Source organism: Dryobates pubescens, chromosome 25 (genome assembly GCF_014839835.1).
Source record: "Dryobates pubescens isolate bDryPub1 chromosome 25, bDryPub1.pri, whole genome shotgun sequence".
NCBI lineage: Eukaryota > Metazoa > Chordata > Aves > Piciformes > Picidae > Dryobates > Dryobates pubescens.
In genome coordinates this window covers 14,953,574-14,973,796 of record NC_071636.1, presented here as the reverse complement: position 1 = coordinate 14,973,796, position 20,223 = coordinate 14,953,574, and positions in this window count along the sequence as shown.

Below are 20,223 nucleotides of genomic sequence, written 5' to 3'. Positions count from 1 at the left end.
GTTGAAAGCATCAAAAATATCACACACACACCCCCAACCTACTTCCTCCTCATGTCTCTCCAGTAGCATTTTCCCCAAGCCAAACAATCTCATCTGCAGAAATAGAAGAGGAACTGGATTTTGATATTTGAGGCAGAGCAGGTTGGGTTTGAGTGTTCTTAGTCCATGTTTACTTTAAATATTGAGAACTGTCGAAATGAAAAGTCACTTTTATTTGAGGAGAACCTTCTTTTCTCCAGTCTCTCTACATGAAAGGAGGTGAGTAGTTTATAGTGCTGAACATGTTCAGCAGCTGCTCCAGGCTAGCAGAAAGCTTACTGTGAGGTGGATAAAAAGATGTGGTTGCAACCACAGTCCCTGACGGAAAGCCAGGCAAGCCTGCAGAACAATGGACTGCACAGTTTAATGGGATTGCTGCCTCCTTGGCACAGCTCTTCCACCTGGGCTAACGTCAGAGCAGTGGATTAGCACTGCAGCACCATGAACAAGCACTAAGCCCTTTCCCTGTGGCTGACGTTGTGGGCAGTTCCTCTGCAGGCTGACCTAGGATCTGGTTGCTCCTGATGGAATATTTCTCTTGCTTATTTGTGAGGTGGCTCCTCTGACCTCCTGCAACAGTGGCAGTGAAACTCAGTCAGGAACATGGGGGTCTGATCTCTTTGGGCCACAGTTGGGAGCTGCATGTTTCTAAGAATAACACTGGATGACATCCGGTGTCCATGTCAATAACAATCAGGTCCTCAAAGAAGCAGAGCAGAGGAGGAAGTGTGGGAAAATACCAACATCGCTTGTGCTGGAACACAGGCGGCTGCAGAAGCAGCTTCTGGTGAGCCTCAGCTGCCATTCTGAAGGGATGGTTTATGCCATGTTGCATCAGACTTCCAGCAGCTGATGTGCCTGGGTTGCTTTCTGTTGTTTCCTGAGCTGCTTCACACTCCATTACAGCAGCTTCTTGCTTGGTTGCTGAGAATCAAGTTGATCTGTGTTGATGTGACAAAGTTAGGATTGTTCCTCTGGAAAACTTTCCTGCAGGTCATAGTGTGAGCTTGCTGAGTTCCCAGGTGTCTTGGGATCAGCTTCAGATGTTGCTGTTTGAGATGCCCCCAAGTGTGTCCCATCTCTTGCAATGCTAGTGATCCAGATTTGAAATGAAAAGGGTGTGTGAAGGGTCCAGGGGAATATGTGCAGGAAGAAGTGCCGTGGGAGTAAAGAGGCAGCAGGGCTTAGATAGAACTGGAAGTCTGTAGCCACAGAAAGGAAGGGATGGCAACTGTGTACTACATGCTGTGTTGCCTTCTGGCAAACATGTGTCTTGAGATGGGCCTTCAGAAGATGTTTCCAAAGCAGTTCTGTGGGGCAGCATAAGCCTCTTGAACAGAATTTTAGACTACTTACTTCTTGTTTCCTAAGGGTCATGATTTCAAGGCTTTTGTTGGTTCCAAAAAGGAAAAAGAAGCTCTAGGGTCCTATCAATGAAGTGTGCTCCCTCCTTCTCCTGGCAGCACTCTCCAGCCTTGAGAAAAGTGTCTCTCTTCCAAACTGCACTGGGCAAGGATCATTAGAAAAGTGAAAACTGAATCATTGTTTCCTAATCTTTCCACTGATATTCCCATTCTCATTCTACCTGGAGAATGTTTAGCTGTTGAAATATAATAATAGCTCTTCTGGATAAACAAAGATGGCACCAAGAAAAAGGGAAGAATAAGGTGATGACCAGGAGAAGCTGGAAAAGACCTCCTTGGGAATCTAAGGTGCAGTGGGTCCAGAGAGTAAGAGCTGAGTTAGGAAGAGGCTAATTTCGTTCAACTGGAACATCTTACTAAAAATGACCCTAGACCCATGGAGAGATGTGGTGCCTCCTTTGGCAGAAGGGCATTCTGTGAAGTTCACCATTCCCTGGAGACTCTTAGGCTCCAGGGTTTATTTGCTTTATAGGGTTTTGGAGAAAGTTGAGTTTGATCAGTTGCCAGGAGTAATTTTATCAAGAGTTCTTTTTGTGGCTGTCTCCTCAATAGGGCACTGCTTTTGGTGTGTGTAAATAAACTTGCTCACAGCTTGGTCCTACAGACTTCATCTGCAGCTCAACAGAGAAGCAGTTTGGCCTGGTGGGACAGCTGGAGTTACTGTAGACAGAAAGGGTTAGCCACTGATCCCACTTGGTGCTAGGAAGCTGATTGTGCAGATGGACTTGGGAGTTACATGGAGTAGTTTGAATCCTTGATGGTTCCTTGAAAAGGGGCTCCAGGGGATGCTGCTGGATATAGAAAAGTCTCAAAGGTGTGGGAGCAGGCTGGATGGTTGCAGTAGATGGGAAATCTTGGGCATGAAGGAAGATTTGCAGAGAAGGTGTTTGTGAGGATTTCAGGAGAGCAGGAATGTGCTGAGAGGTGCTGGAGATGGCACAGATGGTGCTGGCATGAGACCCAAGTATGATTTGCTGAGGAAGGACTCTAGGAAGGATGTACTCTTGCAGCTCTCCTGGAGTGTCTGCAGAGGGTCAGCTTTGGCTGATGTTCACAGAAGATCAATTTCATATGGTATATACATGACTGAGATAGAGATGGTGCTTGGGAATTATCCTTTTCAGATATGTTTTCTCATTTCAGGAGTATTTCCAGGTCTGAAAACGAGCCTGTCTGCTTCCTGAATATGAACCCTACCTAAAACTAAACCAGTCCAGCCATGCTGCATGGGCAGGATGAGCGTGCTGTAACAGCACTGCAAAGCATTAAAACTCTACAACACTTGCTCCTGCTGTTTGCTAAGTTTAGCTGCCTAGTAATTCTCTCCCAATTTGTTTTGGGCATCAAACTGCACTGAGTCATACCAGAGAGATCCTGCTTTCGAGCCCTGAGTTGTTGGCCTTCTTTACAATAAAACACACCAAGGGTAACTAAAATCACACCAGAGCCTGATTGTATGACAGATGACTATCCCTGACAGACAGAGAACCCCCAGACTGGGGCAGTGTTGTGTATAATTCTCTGCCTTATTTGTCTGCTGGGACTGTTCACACAAGGCTGTGGTCAAACCAAGACTGGAACCTGTTGTTCTGAGAACATCTTTTGCTTCCCCCACTCCATCCCAGGAGGTGGTGTTCCTGCACCCTGGCCTGTGGAGCGGTTGTCTCTGTGGTCTGCAAACCAAGGCAGTAGGAACACCCTGCTGCACATGCTGGCACTAGAAAACAATTACTCTTTTAATTTAAATGTTTTATGAATATAATTGTTGCTTTCCCTCTGTTTGTCACTTATCAGTGGGAAGGCAGGGGAGGGAAGGGGGTGGGAGAACCTGTGCATGCAGATGTATTTAAAGTGCATTGACCAAAGGTTTTCTTGAATCTGTGAAGTTTTCCTATCTGTGAAGTCATCAGACTGCTGGGCAGTGAGGAGCTGCTGGTGCTGCTGAGTCTGTCTTGGTTACATTTCTTAATAAGCATTAAAATAATAAAATATATTTGTAAAAGGGAGTGTGAGTGCCTTTGTCCCAGGAAGATGGGGCTGGCTTGGCCCTGCTCTGTGCATTACTTCATTAGCTCTCTCCACAGACTGATCCTTCCCGAGAACTCTCCCTGGCACCGTTCTTTTGCAGGAGCTGCTAGCATGGATAAGGTGACAGACCCAGCAGGACTAGAAGACCCCCTCACATCTCTGACATCTGAGGACCTGTCATCTTGGCGCTAAACGTTTAGAGCTGTGTACTGAACAGGACACGGAGCACTGCATCTGCCCAAGCCACTGCATGTTACACAGCACCAGCTGAAGGAGCTGGAACCGGACCATGGAACCGCTCTGCCAGCTGTGACTGGAGCATCCCAGCCTGCCAGCTCATCTTCCACATGGCCCTGCTGCTGCACCTCTGACCTCCTTGCCAAGACCATTACAATTTCAGACCTTTGTCCTGTTCTGCCAATGCTGCTCAGGCTGAGCTACCCTCACCCCAATGTCAGCTAAATTAGTCTGGAAATGGAGGCAGTGAATCCAGATGCTGCTGTGACATCTCAGGCCAATTCTGAGCAATGCTGACAGGATGAAGCAGCAGTATTTCCCATCTTTTTCCATCTGGCAGCTACCAAATGTGTGTGTGAGTAGGTTAGTGAAAGTCTGTACAATCCAGGAGCATTTGGAAGTGATACAAGCTCACCAGATAGCCATCAGCCACTGGCCATTCCCTCTTTTGGTTCACTTTGCAACTGGGCCAGAGGCCTCACTGGAGGCCACACTTTGTGGAGAGGTGCTGGCACACTGGTGCCCTGCAGCCAGCTCTGCTGGACTTGTTCAACCAACTGTGTAATTGAAAAGCTTTTTGATCCCCCCTCTCTCCCCTCCCTTTCACAAACAATGTGCATTTTGTTCTGCAGCATCAAAGACCAGGAGCTTGGAGGAACAATGGGCATCTGCAGGAGCCCAGGGGGAACAATGGCCCTACCTGGGCTGGGGAAGAAAGCACCTGAAAGAACAGAGAGAGCTCCCAGTTTAACAACACAATTGGCCCAGTCTGGAGATCTCTGCTCAGAAATCCACAGCTTGGCTCAGTCACCCAGAGAAACTAGACTGTGCAGGGCTTTTGCTGTTGACTCAGAGCTGTCTTGAGGACAGGGTAATACAGAGTGCAGCACTGGGGAGCAGATGACATTTTTGAATGATGTGGTAGGATGCAGCTGTGGAAAATGCTGTTTTCCCTAATAATGGCTGGAGAATTTTTTTGGCCAAGAGCTTTATACAGTATTTAAAGCAGCAGGATCTTCCTTGCCACTTCTGCCCCCAAACAGGAAGCCTTTGCTGCTAAGACTAATAGGTAGGAGTGCCTGCTGTGCTCTTGACTATCATGTGTTCCAAGGAGACATTTCAAGGAGCTAAAATCTCAGCACCTTCTCTGAGGCACTGTGGACCTCACAATTTACTCTCGCAGGAAAGATTCCCACTATCTTGCATTTGACTGAAGTGACCAAGTGAGGAGTGAGATTCCCCATGTGTTCATTCAGGGGAGGGGGAAAGACTTCTGCCAGCTCACAGTGATCTTCTGTGATCCCACAAATAAGGTCCTCAGATTAGATGATATAACTCACTGCACTGAATAGCAAGTGGAGTTGTATTTCTTTCTGACTTCCCAGTCTCCTCTTCAGTGCTGTTTTGAGAAGAAAGGGGAACACTGTTGAATACTGGAGATGTTTCCTCAGGAATGACCCAGTGGAGGGGACTATTTGAGGGGTTTTGTCAGTAAAATGAGCCACTCTTACAAGCACGATCATTTCTTTGCTGTGGCTGAGATCTTGCAGGGTGACAGGGAAGTATTACCCAGATCTCAGAAAATCAGAAATTAATTTCAAGAACTGAAGTCCTTGCAACACATCAAAGAAAATTATCTAAGTCAAGTCTGGGATGGAGAGTAGCATGGTGAGCTTTCAGTAAGTGAAAGGCGAGGTCTGGGAAAAGAGCTCTCAGTCTGCAAGTTCAGGCTCAGCTGTGTAAAGGTGAAGTTCTTTGGAGTGCAGATCCACACTGTGTGGTCTGAGTCTGTTGCACTGAACTCAAACCTGGGACTGTGGTTTTTGGGAGTATACAGCTGCAATTCAGAGAGGTGACTGCAACTTCTACAGAGCCCAGGGCAGTCTTTCAACCTGCTACCTTGGACACTTGACAGTTTTGGAGCTGCAATTGCTCAGGTTTTGGTTGTCAAGGATTTGCCCAGAGCTCTAGGCAGCTCTGATTTTTTTTTCTTCCTTACCTAATGCAAGGAGATGAGGTAACAGCTCATAGTGATGGGGAAAAAAAATCCATGTGTATGGAGTGTCTTGCTGCCTCAGCTGATGACAAGGTCATGGGGATATCTTTTGGGCTGGTATTAGTCCAGGATATTACTTCTAAATGGGAATAAGCATATCTCAGTTGGATACTTCAGGTTGTTGGAGAACTTACAGATGCATCATTTGGCATCCTCTGGCTGTGAAAGCTTGTGCCTGTCCTTTGAGGTTCTCAGGGATGCAAGGCTCTTGTGCAGTGTGGTGATTGCATCCAGGGGCAAAAAATAATCCTAATAAATGACAATGAGCAGCCTAGATCAGTTTCTGTGAAGAATGCAAAACAAGCTTGGGCCATCTCAGGGTAAGCTGCACTCACGATGCCTCTTGAACCCATGTCCTGTTATTGTTGGTGTGGAACGTGAGGGTCTGGGCCAATGAAAATAAGGAAGGTGGCTTGACAGACAGAGATTTTATCTTTTGGATTCGTCATGACCTTTCTAGTGTATAATAAATAAAGTTGACTCAGGAATTGGCAAATGCCCTGTAACATGCAGTCCTGGTGTGGGGACTCGGCAGAATGTTCTGCTTAGCCATGCACTCTGTTAGCTTTGTTTGCCAAGTTCCTATTTTGGAGGTGTGCTGAAGGGCTGACCAGTGGCAGATGCTGAAGCCTTCTTCAGGGCAGGTGCACTGGATCTGCTGTCTCTGACCATGCTGATCCAGGCTGGGTGAAGGTCGTGTTGAATCTGTGCCGATACAAATTTTTACCACGGGGCTATAAAAAGCAAGGCAATGCCTTGCATTGGAAGGCTGGTGGTTGCAGTGGTTTGAGTCTTGGGGCAAAGAGGACTCCCAGTCTTTCCCATCACTGTGTAACCTGTCAGGCATTTCAGTCAGCATTGAACAGAATTGCTTCCTGTACTGATGTCTTTGAACAGCTCTGCCATACACACTGGATCCTGTGACATTAAACAATTCCATCAGCCAGAGGATGTGGCCAGGTTTGGAGGTGACAGGAATGGGAGCTCTGAGACTTGCCTGCTGCCAAACACATCCCTGCCATGCCATGTCTTCTGTTAATCATGACTGTGAGAAGCCACAGCCAGGTTCTGAGCTTGCCCTGGTGGCAAGGGGCTGTGATATTCTGGGCTCCTTTGCAGGCAGCTGGGAATCACCTGCTGCTAAACTGAAGGTTCTACATGGTGGTAACACATCAGGCTGTGAAGTTATTCTGCAGAGCTAAAAGACGCTATGGGGAGAAGAGGACTAATGTTTGTGTTCCCAGTCCCCAGAAAGGATACAGGGTTAGAGCTAGAGTTAATTCACAGAGATTGTAGCTGATTCAAAGGCAGAGTCTCAAGAAGAGAGCACCCAGCACTGGCACCAGGGTGCTGGGCTACATGAGCACTCAGCACCTGAAGGTAAAGGGCAGCAGGCTCCCTGGTTTCTGAGGTGCCTGCCATCTGGGAGCACTCCAGTATTCCAAGTGTTTCCTGCCTTTCTTTATATGCATGCCAAAAGCAGGGAGAGAATAGGGTGGAGACAACAAAATCTCAGACCCTCCTCAGGATCCTCCTCTAATTCCAGAAGGATCAAAATGCTAAAGGTTGCATTAGAAAAACAGAAATAGTCTTTTCTCCCACCACTGTTAACTCAATGCTGTAACTAAAGCTGGGAGTCAGCTGTGTGCTCTACAGCTGCATCCTCTTGGAATCCATGAGAAACAGCATTTTGATTTCCTTCCAGAGGAAATATACAGCAGTATCCCTGACTTGCACTGAAGCCTCGCAGTCTGCAGAGCTAACCCATGCCACATTCATCTGCAGCCCACTTAAATTCAAGATCCCCTGGTCCTTAAGGATTGAGCCAAGGCTTGGGAATCAAAGCTTTTTATCAGAAACCCTTACAGCTTGCTTTCCCTGAGCATTTGCTTCCCATGCAAGCTCTCTCCCATCCTAAGTTCTGCATTTCAGATGATCCCTCCTTTCCTGCCATATGCCAGACCTGGGAAGCACAGGAAGTCTATCTGAGATGTAGAGGCTCTATGTCCCTGTCTGTGGTTCAGCACTGCCTGGATTTTCATGGGAGCTGCAGCAACAAGGCTGCTGTGTGGAGGGGCACTATGAGGCTGGAGGGAGGGCTGTGCTCTCTGGATGCTGACTGCAGGCTCTGATTCCCGTGCAGGAGCTTTCCATCAGCATTCCATTTGGCAGCATGGTGTGGGACACACGATATCCTTCCAGGGGGAGTTTAATGCTTTCTTCCCATCAAAAGTATGCTGCTGGGCCCTGGGGTCAGGATGTCAGTGACACGTGGATGACACAATGCTTGAAGCCTGCATGTCAGCCAGGTCTTGGAAAAGGCTGTGCTCTGCCTGCTGCACAGATCCTGCACTCTCTCTGGAGGGGGGTTCATGTCTACGGAGCCATGGTTTTTGGCATTTTCCAGGTGGCTGTGTTCTCTGTGCTGGATGAATCCCAGCACTGCAAAACTCCTGTTCCTCTTCTCCTTCCTAAAGAGATGCATCTGCTGATGTCAGCTCCCAGGTAAGACATGCACAGGAACCTGCTGTCTCTCAGCATCTGTGGCCTTTGGCCCCTCCTGGTAGTCATGCATCCTAAGGAAACTGGAAGTGACCTAAGACTATTTATCTGCTAATCTTTGGTCAGTTGCAGATGGAGAAGCAATGGCAGCTTTCCAGCAGGTGAGACCCTCCAGCCAGCTAGCCAGACAAGAAAAATAAGCACAGGAAACAGCATCCATGCAAAAAGAAAGAGAGGAGAGCCTGGGAGACCTTTCCGCTGCGTGTGTGTTGGGGTGGGGGGAAAGCATAAATTTGGAGCTCTCTCTAACAGGAGCAAGCAGATGGTGAACTTTAACCCAAAGGAAGGACTTACTGGCTGGGCAGAGGAAGGGAGAGAAAAGGAGGTTTCTGCTTTGTCCATGCAGAGTAGGAGCTGCTCTCTAGGGTACAGGGTCTGTGGAATGAAGATCTTGGGCCCAGATGTGGGGTGAATTGGTGCTTTGCTTATGGCAGTGCCTCCGGTTAGCTCTACTCTACCTGCCTGGTTTTCTCCAAAGCAGTTCTGAGGGTCTCTGTCTTGACAGAAACTCTGCTTTGTCTCTCCTGTGAAACCCATTCCCTGAACTCTTGGCTTCTGCTTTGGTTCCCACCAGATCCTATAGGCTTTTCGGAACCTCCCTGTTGCTCTGAGGTTGTCCCTGATGGTACAGCTGGGTAGTACTGTGGCAAGCATCTGCTGGCTCCATCCCTCAGCAAGATGGAGAAGCCACCTGTGGTGCCCAAAATAGCCTCTGCCTGGGCAATCCAACCCAAATGGTACCAATAGTGGTGGGGGATTCCCACGCCTCATAAAGAGGCTTTTGTTGGGAGGATCTAAGATGCGCTTCAGGCCTTGCCAGCTGTGGAGAGAAGCAGATGCATCTGCAGTATAAAAATAGATTGAAGCAGACTTGCTCTGCCTCTTTTCTTCACCAGCTCAAAGTACAGTCCCAGAGGTGCCTGGTCAGCTGAAGCAGAGCAGAGAACTGGGTGCTTTGCAGCTGCCAGTCTGCCTGGAACCCATTAGCTGTTTTCACAGTCAAGAATTTATTTCTCTGCAGTCCCATTTGCCTTACAGCTGCCCTGTGGACAATCTGGCTTTGCTCACAGCTGTTGGCAGTGTGTCATATCCTGCGTCCCTGGGGCAGTGGGAGAACAGGACACTTCCATGGGACACCATGTTCCTAAACTCAGCTATACCTTGACTGGAGAAGCAGAGGTGGCTGTGGCCTCTGGAGGAGCTCTCTGAGCAGTACCTAAAGAAACGTCCTGAAGTTATGCACCCGTGTGCCATGGGTGGTTTCAACCAGTTGATTGTCAGGCTTTGCAATCAAGACCTCTGTGTACTGCTCGTGGAAATCTCACCTTTTCCCAACCCCAGCTGCCGGAGGAACATTTTGGAGTGCTATGATTTTTGTTGTTGCTCCAAATAACTTGGCAACCTCCAAAGGCATCCGAGGCTCATTACATCTCTCATGTAGATGAAAATGGGATATTCCCTACGGATACCTCCTGGCCTCACTGTACATTTCCATTTAGGCTTAGATTGTTCAGCTCTACAGTACGATGGTCTTAGTGCACAGAGGAAATTGCAAGGCTCTGTCAGTGGAGGATGTGGTCCCTCTGCACTGTGCCTGCAGAGCACTGCCAAGGCCATCAGTCCCGAGATGTGTTCAGATAAAGCCCCCTTGTCAGATGGCATCCCCATTCCATCCCCTCTTGCTAACTGAATAAGGATCACGTAGATGTTTCCTGAATGGGCTTTCGTAAGGCAATAATTGGATACACTCAGGGCATATTCCAGTGATTAATGTTTCTGAGGTAAGGTAATGGAAGGCAAATTTGCATGGGTGGGTGGGGGGAGCAGGGCAGGGACTGCTGGCAGAGATCATGGGAGAATAGAAGAAAACCCTTTTGTTCCTCTAAGTTCCAAGGGTGCTGTGTCTGTCCCCCCAGCTTCTATCTGGGCTGTGTTTTGCTGTGGCTGCACTCCTGTTCTACTCCTCACATTTTGGGGCTATCTTTTCCATATCATCTTATGCATCTGTTTGCTTTTTTTGGTTTCTCCAAAACATGGCCTTTCCAAAGTCCCAGATTTGGGCACCTGACTTAGTGTAATAATTCAGTAGCATTTCTCCCATAAGTGCAGTGTGTGTAGCTGTACCTCCGTTGCTCCTGACGACCACTGAGGGTCATTTTTACTTTTATTTTTGGTTGTTAAATGCAGACAGAAGCTTGGGCTGGAGGACGGGGAGCACTGAGAGCTCCCTCTGCTGTCCATGGACTTTCAGGTTCCCAAATAATTCAGCCCCTATTCCGATTAAAGGCTGTGCCAAGGTGGAGATGGCGCTGGGAGCTGTTCAACCTAGAGATGACTGTAGAGGGCCCACAGCAAATACAGTTAGTGCTGCTGATTCCCAAGGCCCAGTGTATCTCCCTGTGAGGAGCTCTGCTGGCTTCTGGGGTACTGTGGGAAAACCCTGTGAATGATCATCAGTTCAGGTTCGGATCCAGTGTAATAAACCACTGAGAAGGGTTACCCCTTGCAGTTCTGGTGTCCAGCAGAGGATGAAGATGGTGCTATGAAGTCAGTTGGGAATGGGGTAACCATAAAGGATTTTCAAAAGCATTAAGCAGCTAAAGAGCAAACTTGCCTCTAAATTACTCTGAATGTTTGGCTTATTAAGGTTATTAGCCCAGGTCCTTATTTATCCTAGTGCAGCCTGGAAAGGTTCTGGCTAGTTGCACTGGACAGTGCCTTGCCAGAGCACTTGCTGCATGCTGGGTAGCAGCTATTGTCTTTTCCTCGGGCAGGCCAGCATGGCCTCTCACTTCACGTGTAAGAGGCCACCTTTTCCTTTCAAAGGATCTTCTCCTTTGCTTGCTTTCTGGATGGTTTTCCCCAGCTTTGTCTCTGCACAGACCACATTCTGGAGCTGTGCTCAGGAAGGCATTCCTGTGTTTCTCAGCTGCAACATAATTGATCCTTTGTTATGGTATTTCAGTAAGTTCCCCTGCAAGGTGAGTAACTCTGGTCAGGAGCAACAAGACTTTCTGGCTCTGGCTGTTCACTGGCCTGACAACTTATAAAAGTGCTATTTTTCTTTACCTCAGTTAAACTGCTAACAGGTCCCAGCATGCACAGGATGTGGAGGCTCAGTAAACCCAAAGGGCTCATTGTTACACAAGGTAAGTCATCCTAAGTGGCTGGGCATTAGATGGCTTCCAATACTTCCCTCTGTTGTTTGTCAGAGATCAGACAGTGAGGTGATGAGGCAGAACAGTCCATAGCATTAATGGAAAACACTGTGTTGAATTCTCTAGAAGGCCCCAAACAGCCATCTCAGTGCTTCCTGTGCCTGGTTGGTGCTGAACCTTCAAAGAGACTTTTTCTGTGGGTTAAATTGAGCTCTCTGCATTTAAGAAGGGAAATCTTACATGGTTTTGGCTGTTAAGTCTGGCCCTTACTTTGGTAGCAGCTGTACACATTGAACAAGGTAATGAAGAGTAGCATTTAAAAAAAAATAGCTATAGAAGCAAGACAAAGAATTAACAGAAACAACAAGCACCAATTTGATCATGTGCCTGAGGTCACCCAGACCATATGGAAGCTGTGAATGTTAAGTAGGCAGCTGAGGGATGAAACTTAAGTGATCTTAGAAGTTTGGCTTGAGTGTATGAAAGTAAGTGAGAACATACTTCTGGGTCAGGCACACGTGGATGAGGGAAGCTGAACCACTGCCAAATCAGAGGCAGGAGGAAGGAGTGGGATACAGAGGTCTGAACTGGGAAGGGGTTATTGGCTAGAACATGAATATTTAATCTAATGCATAAGAAGAGGGAAAAGTGAAGAAAGGCCACAGGCATAGTAATTATTTGCAAAATGCACTGTGTCATCTGTCCCTCTGCTCAGTTTTAGCCATTGTGTGGAGCAGGCAGCAGTATGTGTGCATGCTGCTTCTATCCATGAGAGCTGGGCTAAATTGCATACTATGTGCAGGCAACTCTTACACTGCTCCCAGCCTCTGTCCAGTAATCTGTGGCTCCAGGATAACATTTGGAAGCTATGGGCAGGCAGAGGGTATTTTTATGCTGCTGCTTCTCTCACCTTTTCATTCTCTTAGTCTACTAAATCATGGTGTCATAAGTAAGCATTCTTCTAGGACTGGTAATTCAAGATCCTGGGACTCCACACCACCAGAGAATGGTTCTTTGTACCTGCAAGCAGTGAGGAATCCTTCCACTAAGATTCTGCTTCTAGCCTTGGGGAAAACTTCTGCATGGAGAGCTACAGTTTTGTGTACACAAAGCTTCCCAGGTAGGTTCTGAATGGTTTCTAAAGAATGGAAAATTACACTGTTAGAAGGAAGTTTTGAAGGCCTATCATAGTTAACACAAATGCAGCACATAAAGTGATCAAAGAAATGACCAGCAAATGTGAGAGTGCACTGAATGCAAGTGAATCTCTTCAGTGTCACTGAGCACTGTGAGTGGCCAGCCTGACCAGTCAGAGATTTCAGTTGGTAAGGAGGCTCTAGGCTAGCAGTTTAAGGGACACTGCTGTCCCAACTCTTTGACCCTGCATGCCCCAGTTATCCATCATGTTGCCCTGCCACACTCACTCATTCCCTGTGCTCCTCTTCCTCACACCTCTGGGTGGTCCCTATCTTGCAGATGATCCATCCAGGGACCATGTCTTAGGTTTCTTTCCTCTTCACATGAGGCTAGGAATATTTGTTTCTTCACCAGTTCTTTCTGAGATCCTGCAAAAAATGTGGAGTATGAGGTTAAATGGAGATCTCCAGGCATGCAAATGAAAGGGGCTATGTATAGTCTCCAAACCCATTTTCTTCCAGTGTGTAAAAAGAGAGGTCCCTTGTTCAGGGTCTCTGGCCAGAGCCAGTTCTGGTATTGTTGCAGCGAATTTGTGAATTATTCCTCTAGGAGATTCTACACAGCTTTGATGTAGGCTTATTTGTTTATGTGTGGGCTGCCTCCATTCCTAGCAGTGGTGCTTTCTCTCTCTCCTGTGCCCCCACTCCCCTGCTTCTACCCCTACCAACTATAAACTGCATCTTCTAAACAATCTTTGTTGACACAAGCCTTAGCTGGAGTTGCTGCAGGGGTTGGGAAGGCTCCTCAAGCAAGGAATGTTCAGTCCTTGGGGTCATGGAAACCAGCCAGGAATTTCTGCTCTCCCATTCCCAAGGGCTTGAGGAGCCTGCAGAGGAAAACCAAAGGTGACCATTTCCTCAGCTGAAATGTCATTGACCTGAATTGGATATGTTTCCCAAGACTTTTTAAGCTCAAGAAAGCAGTTTTGGACATATGACTGTTATCTCAGTGGAGGAGAAATGATCATTTTGAATTCTAGACAATATGGGAAACAGTCATTTGAAAGAAGAAAGCACCAGGCCCTGTCTCTTTCCAAGCCTTCAGAGCTTTTACTAGAGCTTTTACTCTGTTCATTTGACCCACGTGTGTGACTTGTTCAGTGCCAGAGCTGGATGTTGAACAGCCAGGTATAATTTCTTGCATGTATTGAACACAAAATATCAAGGCAGGCAAAAAACTATATGCCATATGATCAGTGAGTGTGTTACTCTGGAAGAGAAGGGAGGTGACAGTGGGACCAAAGCTGTCTCTTTTCTGTAGGGCTGATATCTTAACAGCTCTCATGGGAGGAAGGACATATTCAACCTAATAGGATAATGGAATAATAAGTTGAATATATCAGCTCTGACACAGACCAGCTGGTGGCTGTAGACACAAATAACCTAAGGAAAACAAATTTGAAATGCTTCAGGAAATGGCTATATGCATGCAGTGCAGGGAAGGGGGGCAGCAGGGTGCCTTGTGTGTAAAAGACAAAAGATAAAAGCCCCTCTCTTTGGCTGTGGGAGCAGTGTCTCACTCATTCCTGGAAAAGACTACATTCCATCCTTAATGATAGTTGGGACTATAAATTTAGCAGTCTTCTCTGCACCCACAGGACTCTGCACTGTGAGGCTGGACTAGAGGCCCAGTATGGAGTCCAGATGACAAATAGCAAAATCCTCAAAACCAAACAAAACCCCTCCTACAGTTACTGCTACAAATTTCCTGACAAATTACTGGTAGAGGAACTATTGCTCAGCAGGAAAATTACCTCCACCAGCACATCCTCCCCGATCTCTTCACTGACTTCTTTCTGTTGCCTTTATGTTTCAAATCCATCTTTTCATCTTTGTCAAACAGTTTAGATTCCAGTCTCCACAGACTGTTGTCCAGTAATGAAATGGTTATCAGGGATTTTTTATTCTTTTTTTCTCTTCATAAAGCAGTCTTCATGTTTTGGAGCCTGGGTGGAAGGCAATTACTCGTTCGAACTTTGATTTCAGGCTTTCTGTGTTGTTCAGCACATGCAATTTCAGCTGCTCCATTCTATTCACATGTGAATTATTTCCTTTGAACTTGTTAAAAACAGAGATGGATTTTTCTTTCTGAGAGGTCACATCCTGAGCTGGGACACATCAAGCAAACCATGGCCAGTTGGTGGATGAATGCATAACCATAAAGGTAACAAGATTCCTCCAGTGCCTCTCTCATGTCAAGGGTTATGTATTGTGTCTTCAAGCAACACACAACTCTGCACTGTGCTTAGAACCCATTTGGCCAGAGCTCGGTGTTTTGTGTGACCACCACAATAGATGACTCCAGTTCCGTTCTGCTGTGGCTAGGAACAACATGAAATGAAGGTATCAGCAAGTGAACTGCTAGGGAGCCTGTGGAAGATGATAAAGACCTTGCAGAGGCACATCAGTGCTACCCTTCTGCCCTTGGTCACGGCAGATGTGTGTTGCCCTGCTGCACACACACTCTCTCCAGCAGCTTTAGCTCGAGTTACCAGCTAGCAAGCAGCAGGATAGCAGAATGTGTGACACTTTGTAAACGCAGCTCCCTCCTCTGCCAGCAGCATGAGGGCAGCAAGTGTCACTGTCCTCTGCAAGAATGGCTTTGGTGAGAGGTACACTAATGAGACACACTCCACTGAGGAGTTATTTCTGGCCCAGACAGAGCTGGAAGGAAGTCAGCATTACACACAGACACTCTTTGGCCTGGGAAGGTCTGAGAACCCTTTAAATACTTGGCTCAGAAAGGGCTCTTTTCCTTTTATCTGGGAGATTTTTGTGTTCCTGTTAAGTTAATTAAACTTCTGTTTTGTCTTCCTCATGCCCTTTTGCCAGCATCTAGCCTTTTCATGAAGACACCAGTTCAATAACCAGCATTATAATGTCAAGCATAGGTTACTGCTGTTTGTTCACCAAGGGCAGCTGCAACCATCTGCCCAATTTCATGTGTTGCTGTGAGCCAGAGATACAGCCTGCCCTACACAGATGTGCTGCTGAGGCTTCAGTATTCCTTCCAAGGGCTGCCCATGAGGGATGGCACACTTTCTCATCTTCCCACTTCTCTGGAAAGAGGGCTTGTTTGCACTGGATTGCAGTGGAATCTGCAGCACAGGTGAACCATCGCTTCTGGTCATCACCTTGACACCCTCGCTTTGGCAGAAGCGTGTGTTACTCATAGAGAAATTCTGAAGTGGAGCAAATGGGTTTGAAGAAAAGTCTCCAGGCTGGGTGTCCATGGAAGACCCTGTGGATACCCCCCCCGAATGCCTGAAATCTTGAGGGGCTGTGTTCCTGAGTATGCACCAACTCAGTGGACAAATTCATCTGAAGGCTTGAAGCCCCTTTCCTGTTTGTGAGCACAAAGTTGTTCTCCCACATCATGTTGCAGATCTCACATACATGGCTTTTTTCTTCTCTGCCACCCCAGTCACACTACAGCCCTAGTTCTGGTCTATGGAAAACATGAGTTGAATAGCTATGGTGAGAGACTAAAGGGGAAGAATTTTACCATGGAGAATGTTCTCTTTGGGCCAGTCCATGACATCTACTGCAGGTTCTTTTCTGACAATGCCTCTGTGTAGAGACCTAACAGGCATTCCATAATAATCCTGGTGGTGGGATGGGTCTCATCTTCTGTGACAGACAAGCTCTGTTGCAATTTCTTGGTTCATAGCTTGAGTGCCTTCCCAGCAATGCAAGATGCTGACTGTCAGTGGATGTTGTTATTCCTTTTGTGCTGCCAAGTGTGAAACAAAAGATTAATGCAGCCCTTTATTGACTGCTGTGTGCAGGCTTTGACCTGCCTGAGGAGTATTCAGTGCCTATCCTCAAAGTTACCCACTGGACATTCAGTTCAGTGGCCTGGCTGCAGAAACAAACCTCTTCAACCTCCTCTTTGAGTTGCTTTGAGTAACACCAAACGCAACCCACACAACTGTGAGCCAGAGTAGCACACTGAATCATGTAATACAAAGTGGCCAAGCTGCTAACCAAAGCTGCTTGGCCTCATCTAGAAAATAATAGGGTCTGAGCCATCTAATAAGCTTGCTTCAAACAATTACAGCTTTTTAAATTCATTTTTCAGTGGCTTTTTTTTTTCCCTTTCCCCCTCCTTACAGGAAATGTAAGGCTCCTGTATCCTGCATTTGGTTTTTAACTTGGATGGCTCTGAGGTAGCTTTTGGAGGTTACTTTAGAGTCACATCCTTGATAGAGGGCTAAATGACTGAAAATTGCCCTTTTCCCAGCTTCAAGTAAACTCACATTCCTTTCCGTAACTCCTCATTATGAACTCTACCAAAGCTCTTCCTAAGTGCATGGAATTCACATAGAGCTTCCACCCAGAGGGGAATAAATCCAGGTTTTAGGAGATCATCTGATAAATTCAAGACTATCTTTCTCAAACCCAGATTATTCAATCCCAAATTAGACATCTGCTGTTTCCATTCTTTAATGATATTCCTGTCAGGAACCTGGCACTACAGAAACATCATGTCCCAAACCCTGCTTCATCTCCAGCAATTACACTTTGAAATAGCTGACTTCTGCAAGGATGGAAACGAAAGATCTCTCTCCTACTATGAGGGGAAGGGCATCTTCCTCTTCTCAGCTTATACCTAAAAATCATTCATTTTGGTGTAGCCTAATACCATCTTTGATGAAGGATGAGAACATTCTATTTATGGTAGATGCTTCAAGACCGGGCTTCCTGAGCCCGTGGAAAACAAAGGTGCCAGATTTTATTCTTTTGTTCTTTTAATAAATTGCTCATGAGAGTCATCCCCTCCCCTCCTTTCCTGCTGCTTTACTTGCATTCTCATATGCTCAGTGGTTTTTTTTTCTCTTCTGTCTTTGTTCCAGTTTATCAGCAATTTACACACAGTTGTTTCCCAGACCCCCTTATTTCAACAGCAAAAATAACAGTGACCTTTTGAGGCCAGGAGCAATTGCAGCAGCAGTAATTTAGCAGAAAGTTACAGTAATGAACAAGAATGCTGCTCTTAAATGTGACATCATTCAATGTGCTTGATGAGTCTTTAGTACTTTAATGCACTTCCTGTGCACCATCAGATAGCCATATTCCAAGGAAGAATGAAGTTTTTAATTGGCAGAAGTGGTCAATTTGTGAAGCTCTTCTGGTTTCAAGATATGTTTTCAGGTGTGATTTAGTCAAAGCTAGCCAGGAGAATATTGTCAGCTAGAAAGATAACAGCGTGAATAACAGAAGGACTCTTCCAAACGTACCTGAACTCTCTGAAAACTGAGAGCTGGGCTTTTCCTGAGGGAGGAAGGGGAAGGTGTCTGAAAACCTACATTTCATTCCCCAGACCAGGCTTGGGTCTGGGGAGGGACTGTTTCGGTCCCAGGCACGCCTGAGAGTGGACGAAACACATTGTCAACAATAAACTTCCTCAGTTTCCAGCCTCTTCCCCTCACCCAGCCTTCAGAACAGCAGGAAGCCAAGAGTAGGTGACACAAAGCCAGCTACACAAGGTTTAGAATTTGGACCTCCTGCTCTATAGGTGATTGTACCTGTGGCTTTTGCAGAGTCCATGGCAAAGGCAGGGAATCTAAATGCAGATCAGAATTTTCCATCCATATCAAAATCCTCAACATCGCTTTGGCTTAACGTTATGGGTACAGACCCATTTCTGAAGCTGGTAAGAATACCTAGAAAGATTTAAGCAGAATTAGGAACACAGCTCTTTGTAGCCAGTGTAAAGGTAAAAACAACCCCAAAACCTCAAACCCCAAGAACCCCAGGAGGTCATGGTACAAAGGAGTGACTTCAAACCACAGAATGTTGGGTTTCCTGCATCACAGCTCCGTTAAAGCTCGTTTGTCTCTGTGTATAAAGCAAAGCAGGACAGAAAGGAAGTTTACCAGCTGTCTTCCTTCTTTTAGCTGTGTGTTAAGTAGCACGAACTAGTGCTTTTTCTTCTGCCTATACTTTAGACCTGTTTCTTCCCTTCCAACCTTTATTATGCTAATTACCCTTCACTGCCTGTCTCTTACAGTTGAAATGTTTTGAGTCAGGTGTACTCCAAGAGAATTGTTTTATAAGCCCCTGTGAAGCAAGGGAATCTGTATTTGGAGAGAAACAATCACAGAATCACACAATGGTAGGGGTTGGAAGGGACCTCCAGAGACCACCCAGTCCAACCCCCCTGCCAGAGCAGGGTCACCCAGGGTGAGTCACACAGGAACACATGCAGGTGAGTTTGGAAAGTCTCTAGAGAAGGAGACTCCATAACGTCTTTGGGCAGCCTGCTCCAGTGCTCTGCCACCCTCACAGCAAGGAAGTGTCTCCCCGTGCTGAGCTGCAAGCTCTTTCGTTCTAGCTTGTACCCGTTGCCCCTTGTCCTATCACTGGGGAACACCAAAAAGAGCCTGACACCTTCATCTAGAGACTCACCCCTCAGATATTTATAGAGGTTGATAAGATCTATTCTGCAGTACAATTCAGTACTGTATTTTGTAGCCACTGGAAAAGGACAGTGTAGAAGGTCATTTTAAAGAGTGTTGCAGAATCTAGAAAGCAAGTTGAGTCAGAGCATAAATATATTATGTGGCCTTGCAGGACACATCTGGGTCCACATCCACCTAAATCCCTAGATGGGTGTTAGTAAGAAGAGTGTGACCCTGTGGGTCATGTGAGATAGTTATTGCATTAAGAACACAAGTTACTAACTTAGCTACTCCGCAGAACTCTGTGTGACCTGTTTAAGGGGTAGCAGGGGAGAAGAAAGCATCTGGAAACATGATTTGTATGATAGTAGCAGAGTTTGTGAGCAGCTGGGTGTTTCAGAGAGCGTAGGTACATGCTACTAACTCAGGGAGGAAAGCCTGTCAACCCACTCTGATACGTGATGCTGTTCAGCCTCTGCGCCTATCCTGGGTTACAGTGGAAAGACTTTGTTTGTTTGTTTAAATATTTTCTTGGGTCTTTCCCAATTTTAGCCTGAACTCTAAATACTTGGCTCTTAAAACCATTCTCCAGGCTGCTTCTGACTAATGCCAGGGTGCTATTGTAGGGTTTTACAGGAACTCTTGGGACCGCTCTTGCAGCAGAGTGTGGGGCTTGGTATTATCAGACCCCAGGATTAGCTCTAAGATGGCAGCTGTGCAGCACAGGGCTTCAGCACAGAAGCACACAAGACCTCTTTCTGTGCAGATTACTGTGTGGTCCTGACTTCTATATCTGACTTTCTGGACCACCCTGACTGAGGGCAGTAGAGATGAAAAGCATGCACACTTCAGAACTGTTTTGTAGGAGTTTTCCCTTCTTTTAAAGAGCTTTTGTTCCTTAAAATACTAATTTTCCTCTAAGCCAATTACTACAGCCTGAGTTCATATTGAAAGGTTCAGCTCTTGCCAAAAATTTAGTCCAGGTGATGCAAAACTTGGAAGAATTTTAAATACAGAAGTCTGGAGAAGTCAAAACCAGAACCAGGATCTGGATTCAAGCATCATACTTAACAGATAATTGCAATGACTACAGTGGAACATTCAGACTTAAAGCCAAGC